Here is a 14200-nt window from a genome sequence, read left to right as displayed (position 1 = left end):
TTTGAAATTTAGGAGATGAAAGAAATAGAAATTTCATTCTACTTCACTGTAAATGGAATTCCATTAATGCTGAGTTTATTTTATGGGAAAACTCAAATGTCCTATGTGTGTTACCTTCACATGACCTTTCTACTAGTAATGTTTAGGCTTGACAAGTAAAGAAAAATTCTGAGTTTATATAAAAAAATATAACTTGTATGTCATTACTCTTATTCTTACATCCATTGTGCTTGCATTTGACTTCCACCTTTTTGTCATTCTCAACCCAAATAGCAATTTGTTCTACTCCTAATGCTTAAAGGGCAAAATTCCTAAATACTACTAGAGAAAATAGAAGAAAAACAGAGCCTTTTGTTTAAGTTTTACATATCTCCTCATCAGTCTTTGGCAGTAAATATGCTCTATAAGACGGGAAGTAGACAGAATCTACTTTAGAACAAGTGTAAGTAATTAATTGCTTTTCCAGCTTTCTCACAGATTTACTCAGGAGAACAGATCTTCTGAAGTTTAAGGTTTTTATCTAGTATGTATGAGTATTTTAAGGACTTGAATTGTTTGTTTAAGGAACTTCTAGAATCTAGGATGATATTTTCCCTTTTCACTTGGGAAGGTTTTAGCTTGAGATTTCTTAGGGTTATTGCCTGTTCTATTGTTTGTCTTGCATAGATGGAGCATATAGCAAGCAATACAGTATTCTGTGGGCAATGAACAGGGTTTTTTTTTATTTCATACATTATTCACAACTCTGCAGTGATTTCAGAAAGTCAACGTATGTACCAGACACAAAGAAATGAAAAAACACAAAAACAAGGATATGATTTTCATATTGTTTGGAAAGTTGATACTACTGTGTATGGATTTCATCTTTATTGAAAGTTATAATGACTGTTATATTTTTAGCAGACTTATCACTATGAATCAAAAGTGTGCATGTCTATCTTGTTAATGAACTGATTATCTTTAAATACTTGGAGTTAACCTATGAAGGGAAGTTTGTATCAAGAGGGATAAGCAGTATGACTGTGGATAATCTAGTGTTTATTTTAGTCATATTTGTGACATCATTTCAGTTGTCTGTATCAGTAGTATTTTAAGTGGCAGAGATAATGAAAGATGATTGTTTTGTACGTAACTGGATTTTATTGTCATCAACAGATAGTTGGAATCAAACATGCTTAAATTAAAAAGAAAAAGTTCTTTTTAAAGAATTTTTCTAATATGAAGTTTTCATTTTAGGGTCAAAAATTAAATGAACTCTCATGTACTTAGAACCTTAAAACAAGTTTAGTTAATAGTTCTAAATTCCACAACATGAAGGCACCAAGAGGATGACCGTCCTTAGTGACTGGGATAATGGTTCAGTACAGAAAATAAATTTAGAAATAAAACAACATAATGAGTTTCTAGGAAATTATTAGAGGATGTTTTCAATGTTGAATTCAGGTAGAATTAGATTAGAAGAGACAAATGGGAAAAAAAAATCATATCTTGCCATTTGAATTTTTTTCAGTTGCCACAAACAGTATTGATCACTTTGCATGGTTCATTTAGAACTCCCTGGCAGAGGAAGATGCAAAGCACTGAAAAAGGATTATGGTCAAGTTGAATGCTGTCCACACAGATTCTATGCATTATAGATTATGCTTCAAGTTTCTTAACTTTTTTCCTATTTACCATGCTTTGTGGTCCTGGGCCCTTTGTACACTGCTTTCCTCACTTCCCTTCTGCTGCTTCAGAATTGTGTTTTATCTTTTTATCCCTCTTACAACATTGTTTCCCACTGCCATTGTCCCAATCTGATATTCCACATATTAGTTGTGGAGAAGAAAAACTGACAGCAAAAACGAGGAAATATAATTGTGTCAGCATTATTTGAAGTCTGTCTTACTTAAGTCTCAGCCTTCTATCCCTTTTAGGAAAACAAACAAGACTGACTACTTAGTGAATACATTCTTTCTTACTTTATGTAAAATTGTTCAGGTCTTGGTGTCAGGGAGGGGTCAATGAAGGATATCTCAAAGGACAGAGAAAAGTTCCTAGATGAACGCTTGGTTCCCAGACTTTTTAGGATTATAATGTCATCACTGCTGGAATTTATAAGTACTCCTGGTAGTGAGTAAAGCATGAAGCAGATGATGAACCTTTTGTATATTTACAAAAATTATTTCATCAATTAGTATAGACAGTTGTGAAATGACTACCTGATTTTTTTTGCTCTCAGAACGTATACACTCTGGAAAAAAAAAAAACATGAAAGGGACAAATACCTTTTCATAAAAGTTCCTCAGACCACAATGGGCAGTTGATTACAGTTTGACAGGTATAAACGTATTCAATGAAAAGGAAAAAGTTTGGGATTTCAACAAGTAAGGTAGTTTAGTAGGTTTAGTACTTAAAAAAAATTTTGTCTCTCCAAATTCATTCAAATAATGTATTAGATTTTACTCTAATAGGTCATAATGAAGTTCTATACTAATGAGAAATCTTTATAATTAAGGCATGTAAAACAAAATATTTTTTTAAAAGCACTTATAAACTAATTGATATGTTATTTTTTCTCTAATCTGTAATGTCTTGAAAACATGTAGCTCTGTTCATTCACTTTTTTTTTTTAAACTTGTAGAGGCTAACTCCAGTAAAAGTGAGACTCTGCAGTGTGTTCACTTATCTGTTTTTCCAAACCAGAGCATTGCCCTTAGAAAGTAGCATCTTTTATCAGTCATGGTTTTTTTTTAAGATTTTATTTATTTGAGAGAGCACGAGCACAAGAGAGGAACAGAGGGAGAGGGAGAAGCAGACTCCCCAGAGAGCAGGGAGCTCCTGGGGGGAACCCCCTTTATCCCCAATGTGGGGCTTGATCCCAGGACTTTGGGATCATGACCCGAGCCTAAGGCAGATGCTTAACTGACTGAGCCACCCAGGAGCCCCTATCAGTCATGATTTTTAATCAAGTCACGTGAAAGCTTTTTTATTATGCATTAGGCATGACTTTTTAAACTACTACTTAACTTCCATTCTTCACCATCAAGTATGTTTTGTTCTCCTAGTTGATTTGGCTATGAAAGTTAAATATGGCAAAGTTTTCTTTAAAAATTGGAGGGGCGCCTGGGTGGCTCAGTCGGTTAAGCGTCTGCCTTCGGCTCGGGTCATGATCCTGGGGTCCTGGGATCGAGACCTGCATTGGGCTTAGCAGGGAGCCTGCTTCTCCCTCTCCCACTGCCTGCCGCTCCCCCTGCTTGTGCTCTGTGTCTGTCAAATAAAGAAATAAGTAATCTTTAAAAAGAAATAAATAAATAAAAATTGGAAAAGAAGCTCAGTTTTGAAGTATGGCTTCTTTTGGCTTCTTTTCTGGATTCTGTAACATGTGGAACATGTCCTGGCATAGTCGAAGGTAAAAAGAGTAGTGGTTGGGTAGAATGCATCACAGAATTTTATTTACTGTGTGTCCAAACCTGCTTTTGTACCAGTTAGCTATGACCTTTTATTCTAGCCTTAGCGCATGTGATTATTAGAGGGCACCATTTCTGAAATATTTTCTTTCTAATATTAGTTTAAGCAAATTTCCTTGCAGTGCTAACTCTTCTTTCATTTTTTTTTCCTCCATGTGCTGCTCCTTTCCATTAAGCTGCTAAATCTGTTGCAGAGGAATTAAACGCAATGTTTCTAGAAGCATGAATAGCTTGTGCCCTTTTCTGAGTGTTCTACTTCAGAAATATTGCAGCTGCAGTGGCATTATGTGCCTTCGTTTCTTCCCATTTCTCTCTGCAGGGAAGTTCCTGCTTTAAGGTAGACCCAAGCTCTTTTAAACCTGGAATTTTTCTCTTCTAAATGATATGAATGCTTCAGTCATGTTTTCTAAAGCACATTGTTTCTTTGTTCACTTATTTCACACATCAGTTGACTATGCAGCTTGTAGGAATAATGGGGAGTGGGCAAGAGAGTATAAATGAATAATGACAAATCAATCTTTCCTATTAAGAAAACAACGCAAAGCAAAGGCTGTATGAATACAATCACAGTAACATGACTTTAGAGATGACACACGGTGCATTTGCTACCTGTGTATGTGATCCAGGGAATATCTCTACAGGCCATAAGATGTCAAAAATGCAGCTAAAATGAAAACAAGCCACTGGTACATTTTTCATGATACTTTGTCATAGGACTACATTGCTTCACCTGAAAAGCTCTGATTTGACTTGGATTTGGGGCAGAGAGTAAAGGATTTTGCCGTGAGTTGCCTTGTTTAGCCCGCTCCCTCCAATATATTTCTTTTATGTGATTCTATCACTTTGTTTTCCCATCAACTTGTCGTCTTACTTGTTTTCAATCTGAACATCACACTATTTATGAAATGGTCACTGCTTTTGAAGTTCATTCTCCAGAGTTCTAACTTTTATTAAGAAGAAAATAATTTTCACAAATTTGCGTGTCATCCTTGCACAGGGGCCATGCTAATCTTCTCTGTAACATTCCAATTTTAGTATATGTGCTGCCAAAGCGAGCACGATAATTTTCCAAGAAAAAAAAAAACACAGGTTATTGAACAAATTAGTTAAGTCCCATTCAAATAATAGAAGGCAAACTTGACTTATTCAACTCTGACATCTAATTTGAATCTTTTGTACCTGCTGTTCTCCTGAAAGCTGCTACTACTTGTTAAATTTGAGTAGGAGAGAACAAAACAGAGATAGTAGAATATTACTTCTTTTCACTAGCTTTAAATTAATTTCAGATTACACAGAACTACATCTTCATTATTAAAGCGAGAAATTCAATATGTACTCCAAAGTGTTCTATTCTTCTAACTCCTTTAATAATGTCAGGATTCTGCATCAGACAAACAAGGGAACTAATATTTTCTTATGGTATAAATTCTTTTTCTTTCTAAGCCAACAAAGTTAAAAACTCTTTTTTCTCATGTTTATGACTCTTCTTTGGCTAATTGAAACAGAATTCATGTGAGTAATTTATATTACTGACTATCTGCCACATAAACATTCATGGAAGGAAAAATAAAGTTTTAAAATAAAAAGAAATAAGCCTGCTCTGAAAAGATTATATATCATTAACAGTTTTTGTCATTTATATTTTCCTAAATAAGCTAATTTTGAAACATATAAATGCATTAAGTTGGAAATGAATCTTATGCTAGCATTGGTTATGCTTCATGGTTAGCACTGGTGCAAGCTGGTAATTTAAAAACCTCAAATTTTTACTGCTATTTGTACCCAGCTGTGTCAGCTGTACAAATGATAAAATAGTCATCAAATATATATATAATATAATAGCTATTGTGCTTTAAATATCTTTTATGCTTTGACATTAACTGTCTCTCTCACCTTGGTATCTACTTTTCAAAAATCTATTACCCATTCCTGATACTGTTTAACTGGGGTTATTTGTCCTTTGACAGTACTGCATACTGTTGACAATATCTTTTAATTTGCTTAATTTTCTGACATTTTCTATGTTAATTTTTTGACTTTGGGATTTTTAAATGCCAGATTTGTGCTTAAGATAGAAAAACCCTCCACTAATAAGATTTGGTCATATCACCTAATACTACACAGTTATCCCGGATGTAATAGGGAGAGATAAAGAAAGGATCACAGACAATAAATTTGCCCTGCTTTCTCCACAAAGTTGTTACTGCAAGCTTTAAGTCTCAGCTTTTATTGATAATATAAATATGGGTTATGTAAGGAAAGCTTATACCTATTTATAATAGCATTCAAATCTGGTTTTAGTAATTGCTTTAGGCCAAACCACTCCATAAACAGTCCCAAGGCAATTTGAAAATAGGTATTTGTTACATAATCTTTTTTATTGCATATGTATTTTATTTTATGATTTTTATAATTAAAGTAATAAAACTCGATAGTATTTCCTGGCTAACTAGCAGGTAAACAACTTTACACAAAATAAATGTATTTTATCTTGTGAAACAACTGATGGTCATTCAAAAGGAAGATTGTTAGGAACGGGTAGGAGAAGGTAGTATTTTCAATTGGTGACCAGGCTTTTAACAAAACAATTCCTACTATAATCCTAGAGAATTTCAACTGACTAAATCCCCACTCAAATGACAAGCATAGAGTGAGGGCTATAGTCAGAGGAACAAAGGATGGGAGGACCTATATTTGAATGAATCCCCCCATGGTGCTCTTTAGAGGGACCCATTATGCCCTCCATTAGCACCTCTCAACATTGCTTGTGAAAATACTTGGCATTGAATGATGCTGTATGTCTTACATTGTACTTGCTAAAATTGCTTACGCAATTTCAATTGGCTATGGTATTTATCATGTTCTGTCCTCAGCATTATGTAGCGTGGTTAAGCCTATAAAGCAGCTGCTTTTTGTGTGTGTGTGGATCAAATGATTGTTATGTATTGTGCAAATATCAGTTCAAGTTTCTTGAGTGCTGAGGCATCTATATGAAGGATAGTAAACTTTAGGCTTAAAAAAACAGACTTCTGTGCTATTCTTCAAGTTCAACATTGCATGCATATGTGTGTGTGTGTGTGTGTGTATACCCATATATATATACATCAATCCATCCATTGGTGAGCACAAATAAATCTGCCTTCAATGCTAATAGAAGTTGCACGTGGGTATCAAGAGGTAAAAATCTAAGATATTATAAAATCATGTTATATAGCTCAGTTTTTACAATGGTTCAAATATAGGGGGGCATTTGTATGTACCTCAAATTAGTATATATGCAATTTTTAACCTCAAATACCTTTAAAAATGGCTTTAGAACTGTAAACTTGGTTGGTTTCTTTTAAAGAATGTAGAGGTCTGGAGGATGAATATTAATTATAAAAACCTCTGAAAATTAGACTTGGTAAAATGAGCTGTGTTATATGAAACAGCTCCTGCTTTCATTGATCTGCTCTATTGTTTTTTAAATTTCTATATCATTTATTTCTGCTCTACTCTTTATTATTTCCTTCCTCCTGCTGTCTTTAGGCTTCATTTGTTGTTCTTTTTCTAGCTCCTTTAGGTGTAAGGTTAGGTTGTTTATTTGAGATTTTTCTTGCTTCTCAAGGTAGGCCTGTATTGCTATATACTTCCCTCTTAGGACCACTTTTGTTGCTTCCAAAACATTTTGGATTATTATGTTTTCAATTTCATTTGTTTCCATGCATTGTTTTATTTTTCTGTGATTTCCTGGTTGACCTGTTCATTGTTTAGTAGCATGTTGTTTAACTTCTATATATTTGTGGTCTTTCCAAATATTTTCTTGTGGTTGATTTCTGGTTTCATAACATTGTGGTCAGAAAGGTGCATGGTATAATTTCACTCTCTTTGTATTTGTCGAGGGCTGTTTTATGACCTAATATGTGATCTCTTCTGGGTAATGTCCTGTGTGCACTTGAAAAACCTGTATATTCTGCTGTTTTAGGATGGACTGTTCTGAAAATATCTGTTAATTCTGTCTGGTCAAGTGTGTCATTCAAAGCTGTTGTTTCCTTGTTTCTTTCCTTTTTTTAAGGTTTATTTATTCATTTGAGAGAAAGAGAGAGAGCAAGTGGGGGAGGGGCAGAGGAAGAGAGAATCTTAATCCATTGTCACAGAGCATGACACAGGGCTTGATCGCACAACCCTGAGATTGCAACCTGAGCTGAAACCAAGGTCAGATGCTTAACTCACTGCACCACCCAGGTGCCCCATCCTTGTTTATTTTCTATTTAGATGATCTGTCCATTGATATAAGTGGGATGTTAAAGTCCCCTACTATTCTATTATTATCAATGAGTTCCTTTATGTTTGTTATTGTTTTATATATTTGGGTGCTCCCAGGTTGGGTGCATAAAGAGTTATAATTGTTAGATCTTCTTGTTGGATTGTCCCCTTTATTATGATATAGAGCCCTTCTTCATCTCTTTTTACAGTCTTTATTTTCAAGTCTAGTCTCTCTGATGTAAGTATTGCTATTTCAGCTTTCTTTTGACATCCATTTGTGTGATAAATATTTCTCCATCCCCTCATTTTCAATTTGCAGGTGTCTTTAGGTCTAAAAAGAGTCTCTTGTAGGCAGCATAGAGATGGGTCTTTTTTTTTTTCCATTCTGATAGCCTATGCCTTTTGATTGGAATGTTTAGTCATTTACATTCAGAGTAATTATTGATAGATATGTACTTATTGCCGTTTTATTACTTGTTTTATCATTGTTTCTGGAGATTTTCTCTGATCCTTTCTTGTCTTTGTCACTTTTGGTCTCTCGTTTGCACCCAAGGAGTCCCCTTTAATATTTCTTAGAGGGCTGGTTTAGTGGTCATGAACTCCTTTAGTTTTTGTTTGTCTGGGAGACTCTCTATCTCTCCTTCCATTCTAAATGACAGCCTTGCTGGATAGAGTATTGTTGGCTGCAGAATTTTCCCATTTAGCACTTTGAATAAATCATGCCACTCTCTCTGGCTTGCCAAGTTTCTGTAGAGATATCTGCAGCTAGCCTAATGGGTCTTCTCTTTTAAGTTAGGGACTTCTTTTGTCTTTTTCCTTTTAAGATTTTTTCTTTATCACTATATTTTGCAAATTTAATTACAATATGTCTTGGTGCTGGCCTGTTTTTGTTGGTTTTGATGGGAGTTCTCTATGCCTCCTGGATCTAGATGTCTGTTTCCTTCCCCAGATTAGGCAAGTTTTCAGTTATTACTTCCTCAAATAAGTTTTCTACCCCTTTCTCTCTCTTATTCTGAGACTCCTATAATACAAATGCTTTTCTTGTTTTTTTTTTGGTTGTTGTTGTTTTTTTTCTTTCTTTTTTTTTTTTACATTTGTGGAGTCACTGAGTTCCCTAAGTCTGTCCTCATGTTGCATAATTCTTCTTTCTCTCTTTTGTTCAGCTTCATAATTTCCATTATTCTCTCTTCAAGGTCACTAATTCATTCCTTTGCTTCTTCCAGCCTGTTATTCATTACATCAAACCTGTTTTCTATCTTATTTATTGCATTCTTCATCTCTGATTGATTTTTTTTTATTTCTTTTATCTCTGTAGTAAGGGTCTCACTGATGTCTTCTCTTCTTTTCTCAAGCCCAGTGAGTATCCTTATGATTGTTGCTTTAAATTTTCCATCAGGCATGTTAGTTACATCTGTTTCACTTAGATCTCTGGCTGTGGGCTTATCTTCTTTCATCTGGGAAAAATTCCTCCATCTTGGCATTTTATGTAAGTCTCTGCCTTCTTTTTGTTAGAAAAGCCAGTTATGTCTGCAATCCTTCCATGTGGCTTCTTCTCTCACTTTAGTTGTGGAGTTTGTTCTGTCAGTCTTCAGGTTGATTTCTGGGATATTTAGCATGATTCGATAGTTATCTAGTTGTGTTCGTGGGACGAGACAAGCCTAGGATCCTTCTACTCTATTGTCATCCTGGTTTTCTAGGTTTTTTTCACCCCCAGTAAATATGAAACAACACAATAATATTGAGGTGGTAGGTATGTTGAGACCCACTCACAGCAATAAAGAGTGATCGCTAATATGCTGATTCCAGTGGAGGAGATGAACTAATCATCAAAGCAGATAACATCTTACAAAGAATTAGCATAGGATTCAAAACTAATTACAATTGGTCTCAGCTAAATAAAAGGTATGTATGTAGTTGTTGAAAAAATCAGAATGAAATGCATCAAAATATTAAGTCCTTGTAGCTATATCACAGTACTATGGGTGCTTTTTACTTCCAACTTTTCATAATACTCTTTCATGACCGTGTGCTGATTATATCAGAATAAATAAATAGTATTTAAAACATTTTTTAAGATGAAAAGGAACTTTAAACACAGAGTAGTTCTGCTATATTTAAAGAAAAAATAGACACACCTTAAATATGCCCTGAGGACCTTGTTGGATTTAGAGAACAGCACAATATTTGATGTTAGTGATAATTATGTGAATCAGCAACAGTGTATTTTCTGTAGATTTTCTTTTTGTATGTGCAGCAAAATGTATATTTGTGAAACATTTCTATACAAATGACTAAGATAAAAAATGACTAAGATAAAAAGTGTTGGTTTTTAAAGTTTATAAATCCTCAACTATCCAGATCAACTCATTCTCTGAGGTTTCTGGATAGTGGAAATCTTATTTTATCTAGGTTTTTCTATTTTAAAATGAAATTGCTCTATAGCTATGTGTCCTATTAAATTATGCAATATTATTATATCTAAACTTCCTCTCCTCAGTGTCCATAGCTATTTATTGAGGCATTATTCTCAAATGCCCATGGAAACAAATGTTTAAGTGATTGTCTTTATTCTTCTGTAAATGGCCCAGTTAGATGTTAAAATATATCTTATTTTCCTCAAATGTGAGGTTTTTTGTTTGATATTGCCTTTGTTGATTGACCCTTGCTTTTTTGGACTTGCACAAAGTAAGAGAAGAAATATTTACATATTTCCCAACTGTTGCAGATTATTAAAATCAAATCATAAATTATTCAGGCTATTTTGAAAGCTTCCTGAGTAAAAGTATATAACATAGGGAATACAGTATTTAGAATCATATCTCGCTTCTAGTTGTGTTACAGCTGAAGCAGAGTTGCTACTCAATCCTCTCCTCTTAAAGATAAAATCACACAATAACAACAAAACAAAATAAATGCCAGAAGTGAATTCATTTCCTTGTGGAAGAATCTAAAGTATTCTATATTCATCTGTTATGTATAAAGTATGCTTGTAGCATTATTTGAGTCTTCATTACTGCTTAGCAATCTCCTTATCTGTTGTTCACCAAATCACATGCCTTGGTAGTTGTTCCAGATTTATTCTATTCTCTCTAATCCCTCAAACTAAAACTTACACCCTACAGGCTCAGAAAATTACCTTATGTTCCAAGTTCCTTCATTTTCTTTCAGTACCCCTTCCTGAGGCCCACGTTGTACTCCTCATCTCACTCCTCTTATGCCCTTCAGAATCATGAGTTATCCTCTGTTTCTTTTCTTCTTAATGTCTTGCTTTAAATTGATTTCTTTTTCCTACAGAAATGCTGAGGTCTGTCTTGTACTTTAAAAGCAAAGTTCAGTGATAAATAAACCAAGTAATAAACGAAAATATATATCTCCAAGCTACTGTCTTATGTCTAGCTGGGGAGAAATGACATGGCCACACCAAAGAAGAGATATGTATATATCTATGTGTATATACAATATATGAATTTGTAAGCAATGACACCCATAGATGAACCTTATATGGTTATTGAGAACTTGCCTCTCCTGAGTGGTTGGTTTAATTGCAATTGCTTCATTTTTTTTTCTTAATCTGTTGTGAGGCCTTGATGGTTAGTCAAGGTTACTATTACTCTTACTCTTTATTGTGAAATTTTCAAATATATACAAAATAGAATAATATAATTAACCCAGCATCTAGCTTCAACAATGACCATTTCCTGGTCAATCTTGTTCTATCTATACTCCCACCCTTGGATATTTTCAAGTAAGTCCTAGACATACATTATGTTTTTCTCATCTGTAAATAATTCTATATGTATTCATAAAATGTAAGGATTATTTCTAACATAACCAAATAATACTATCATATATCATAAAAAATGTTTCCTTATTAACAAATATCCAGTGTTCACATTTCATGGTCTGATGTGCCCCTACCCCCTCCCAGCCCCAGTTTGAATCAGGAACTGAGTAAGATCTATTTATTATTGTTGTTCTCTTAAGTCTCTGTTTTAAACTATGATATCTGTCTTGTATTAGTTATCAATTGCTACATAAAAAATTACCCTCAAAACTTAGTGGCTTAAAATTACAAATATTACTACCTTAAGGTTTCTGTGTCAGGAATTTGAGAGCAGCTCAGCTGAATGATTCTGTCTCATTGTCTCTCTTCAAGTAGTGGTCAGGAAGTTGTCCAGGGCTGCATCTGTGGTCTTGAATCTGCTTTCCAGTTCATTTCTCCACTATATGAGCCTCTCTGGAGGGCTTTTTGAGTCTCTTACAATATGGCCGCTGGCTTCCCCAAGAGCGAGTGATCTAAGAGAGAGAGACAAAGAGCAAAGAGGAAGCCACAGTTCTTTCTGTGTACTAGCCTTGGAAATGACATAACAACACATCTGTCATATTCTATTGGTCATACAGACTAACCCAGAAACAATGTAGAAGAAAACTGCACCAGAGCATGAATACCAATGGTTGGGGATAATTGAAGAGGTCATCTTGGAGGCTAGATCTTATTCAGCTCTTCATCTCTTTCTTTTTTTAATTATAATATTCCATTGTTATTGTTGAAGCAACCAGGCCATTTGTCTGATAGAGTTTGTATTTTTATTATTGTATCCCAGTGGTATCATTTACATATATCTTTACCTAGCCCCCACCCCATATATTTTCTATAAACTTAGATATAGAAACTAGATCAGATTTGGGTTCCATATTTTTAAGCAAGACATCCTTATTGTTGTGGGTGTGTTGTTTTATAATGGAGCACATGATGGCTAGTTGACTCTTAGTGTATCAGCAGGCACTGATGATCATTGCCTAGATCCATTAATCCAAGAGAATGATATCCTATCATTCCCTCTTTTTAAAAAATTATTTGTAATACCTCTTTGAAAAGAAATGTCCCCTCAGCAGCTATTTGGTTACATTCAGGTATATTTCAGATGGAGAAGATAGGGTGAATGCTTGATTCTTTCTCTTTATCAGTTTTCAAAATGATTTGTTGGTTCCCTAGCATCCCCCAAAGGTAACAAGTGAGACCTAGGAACCACCACGAATATGCTAAAGCAGACTATCTGGGCATGGGTTCTAGGCATGGGTATTTTGAAAAAGCTACCTAAGTGGTTCTGATTTACTCGTCTGTTAACTTCTACTGGTCTCCATTCCCAGAGTCTGACTTAGTAAGTTTGGGATTGGGCCCAGGATCCTGGTTTTGTTTTTGTTTTTATTTTTATAAACTCCAGAAAGTTTTCTTGAGTTGACAAGTTTGGGGAACATACACTAGACTATACTTTTTCATGCTATTCTCCCATGACATGAGTGTTACAAGTTTGCCCTCCTACAACAAACTATTACACTGAGAGCCTGCCTAGCACACACTCTGGAGTTAAACTGGTTGGGTCCAAATCTTGGTTGGCTACTTACTAGCTTTGTGACCTTGGGGAAGTTAATCACCTCTCTGTCTCTGTTTTCATGTATGTAACATGGAAATAATAGTAGGATTCACCTCATGGTTGTTTTGGGGACGAAATTTAACTAATGTTAACTACATTGGTAAAGTACTTAAAACAGTGTTTGGTAAGGGTTTTTTGAACACATAGTAAAGTTTATCTCCCTCTAGGAGAGTTATCCCTGAATATTTGGTTAATAAAAGCTAGGCTTGGTTGTTAGGATTATTGTCATTATTATCATCATATTAACTGGCATTTATTTATTTTTTTGCCACCTTGTTTTGGTTATTTAACAAAGTATTTTGCACATTTTTATATGAGTGCATAGTTATCTTCCTTATTCTTTTGTACTGCTGTCTAGTATTTTTTTAAACTGACATTTAATATACCAGGCATGGTGGGTTACATATTTTCTAGTTCATTTAATCTTCATGTCAATCCTTTAAGATTAGCAATATTATTCGTATTCTACATGTAAGAGAACTGAGTCTCATGAGAAGTTGAGTAAGTTGTCCAAAATAATGAGCTAATAAGTGATGGTATAGTTATATATAAAAAAAGCAGTGTGATAATTAGGAACACAGATTCTGGAGCTTAGCTGTCTGAGTTAAAATCCTGCCACTACCACTTCTTAGTTGTGCATCTTGGACAAGTTACTTAACCTCTATTTCAATCTCCTTTTTTGTAAAATGAGCATAATAGAAATACCTACCTTATAGGTTATTCTGAGGATTAAATGAATGAATACTTGCAAAGTGCCTAAAATGGTGCCTAGTACATCATAAGCACTTTGTATGTACTAACTAGTTGTTATTACTGCTATTATTAATCATTACCAATTAATTTTATTAGTTTTGGTTTAAAGAAGGCAACAGTTAAGAAGGAGAGATTGAAGGTGTTCATAGGAAGGGAAGAAACATAGGAGCATTAACTTTTAGGGGTGGAGAAAAAGGAGCGGTGTTTCTACCAAAGAGATAGACAGGATAGAAGATAATTGATGTCTAGGTGAAAGCAGATGATGAACCTCGGGACACAGACTCATTCTTACAAATTAGAACGCAAGATCATCTTTTA

At 34.5% G+C, this 14200-nt stretch overlaps 1 protein-coding gene and 1 non-coding gene across 5 annotated transcripts in view; one reads left to right on the top strand and one right to left on the bottom strand.

Annotated features, from left to right (window-relative positions):
- The window catches only part of DIAPH2 (diaphanous related formin 2), a 956101-nt gene that overhangs the window by 798418 nt on the left and 143483 nt on the right, over positions 1-14200 (top strand). The gene's annotated exons all lie outside the window — the stretch shown is intronic.
- Positions 4402-4508, bottom strand: LOC113931595. Its single transcript, XR_003522762.1, has one exon. It is a non-coding gene; the product is annotated as a U6 spliceosomal RNA (small nuclear RNA).

The sequence above is a fragment of the Zalophus californianus genome, chromosome X (genome assembly GCF_009762305.2).
Source record: "Zalophus californianus isolate mZalCal1 chromosome X, mZalCal1.pri.v2, whole genome shotgun sequence".
NCBI lineage: Eukaryota > Metazoa > Chordata > Mammalia > Carnivora > Otariidae > Zalophus > Zalophus californianus.
The sequence above is the reverse complement of the archived record's forward strand: the minus strand, read 5'-3'. Positions and strand labels throughout refer to the sequence as shown.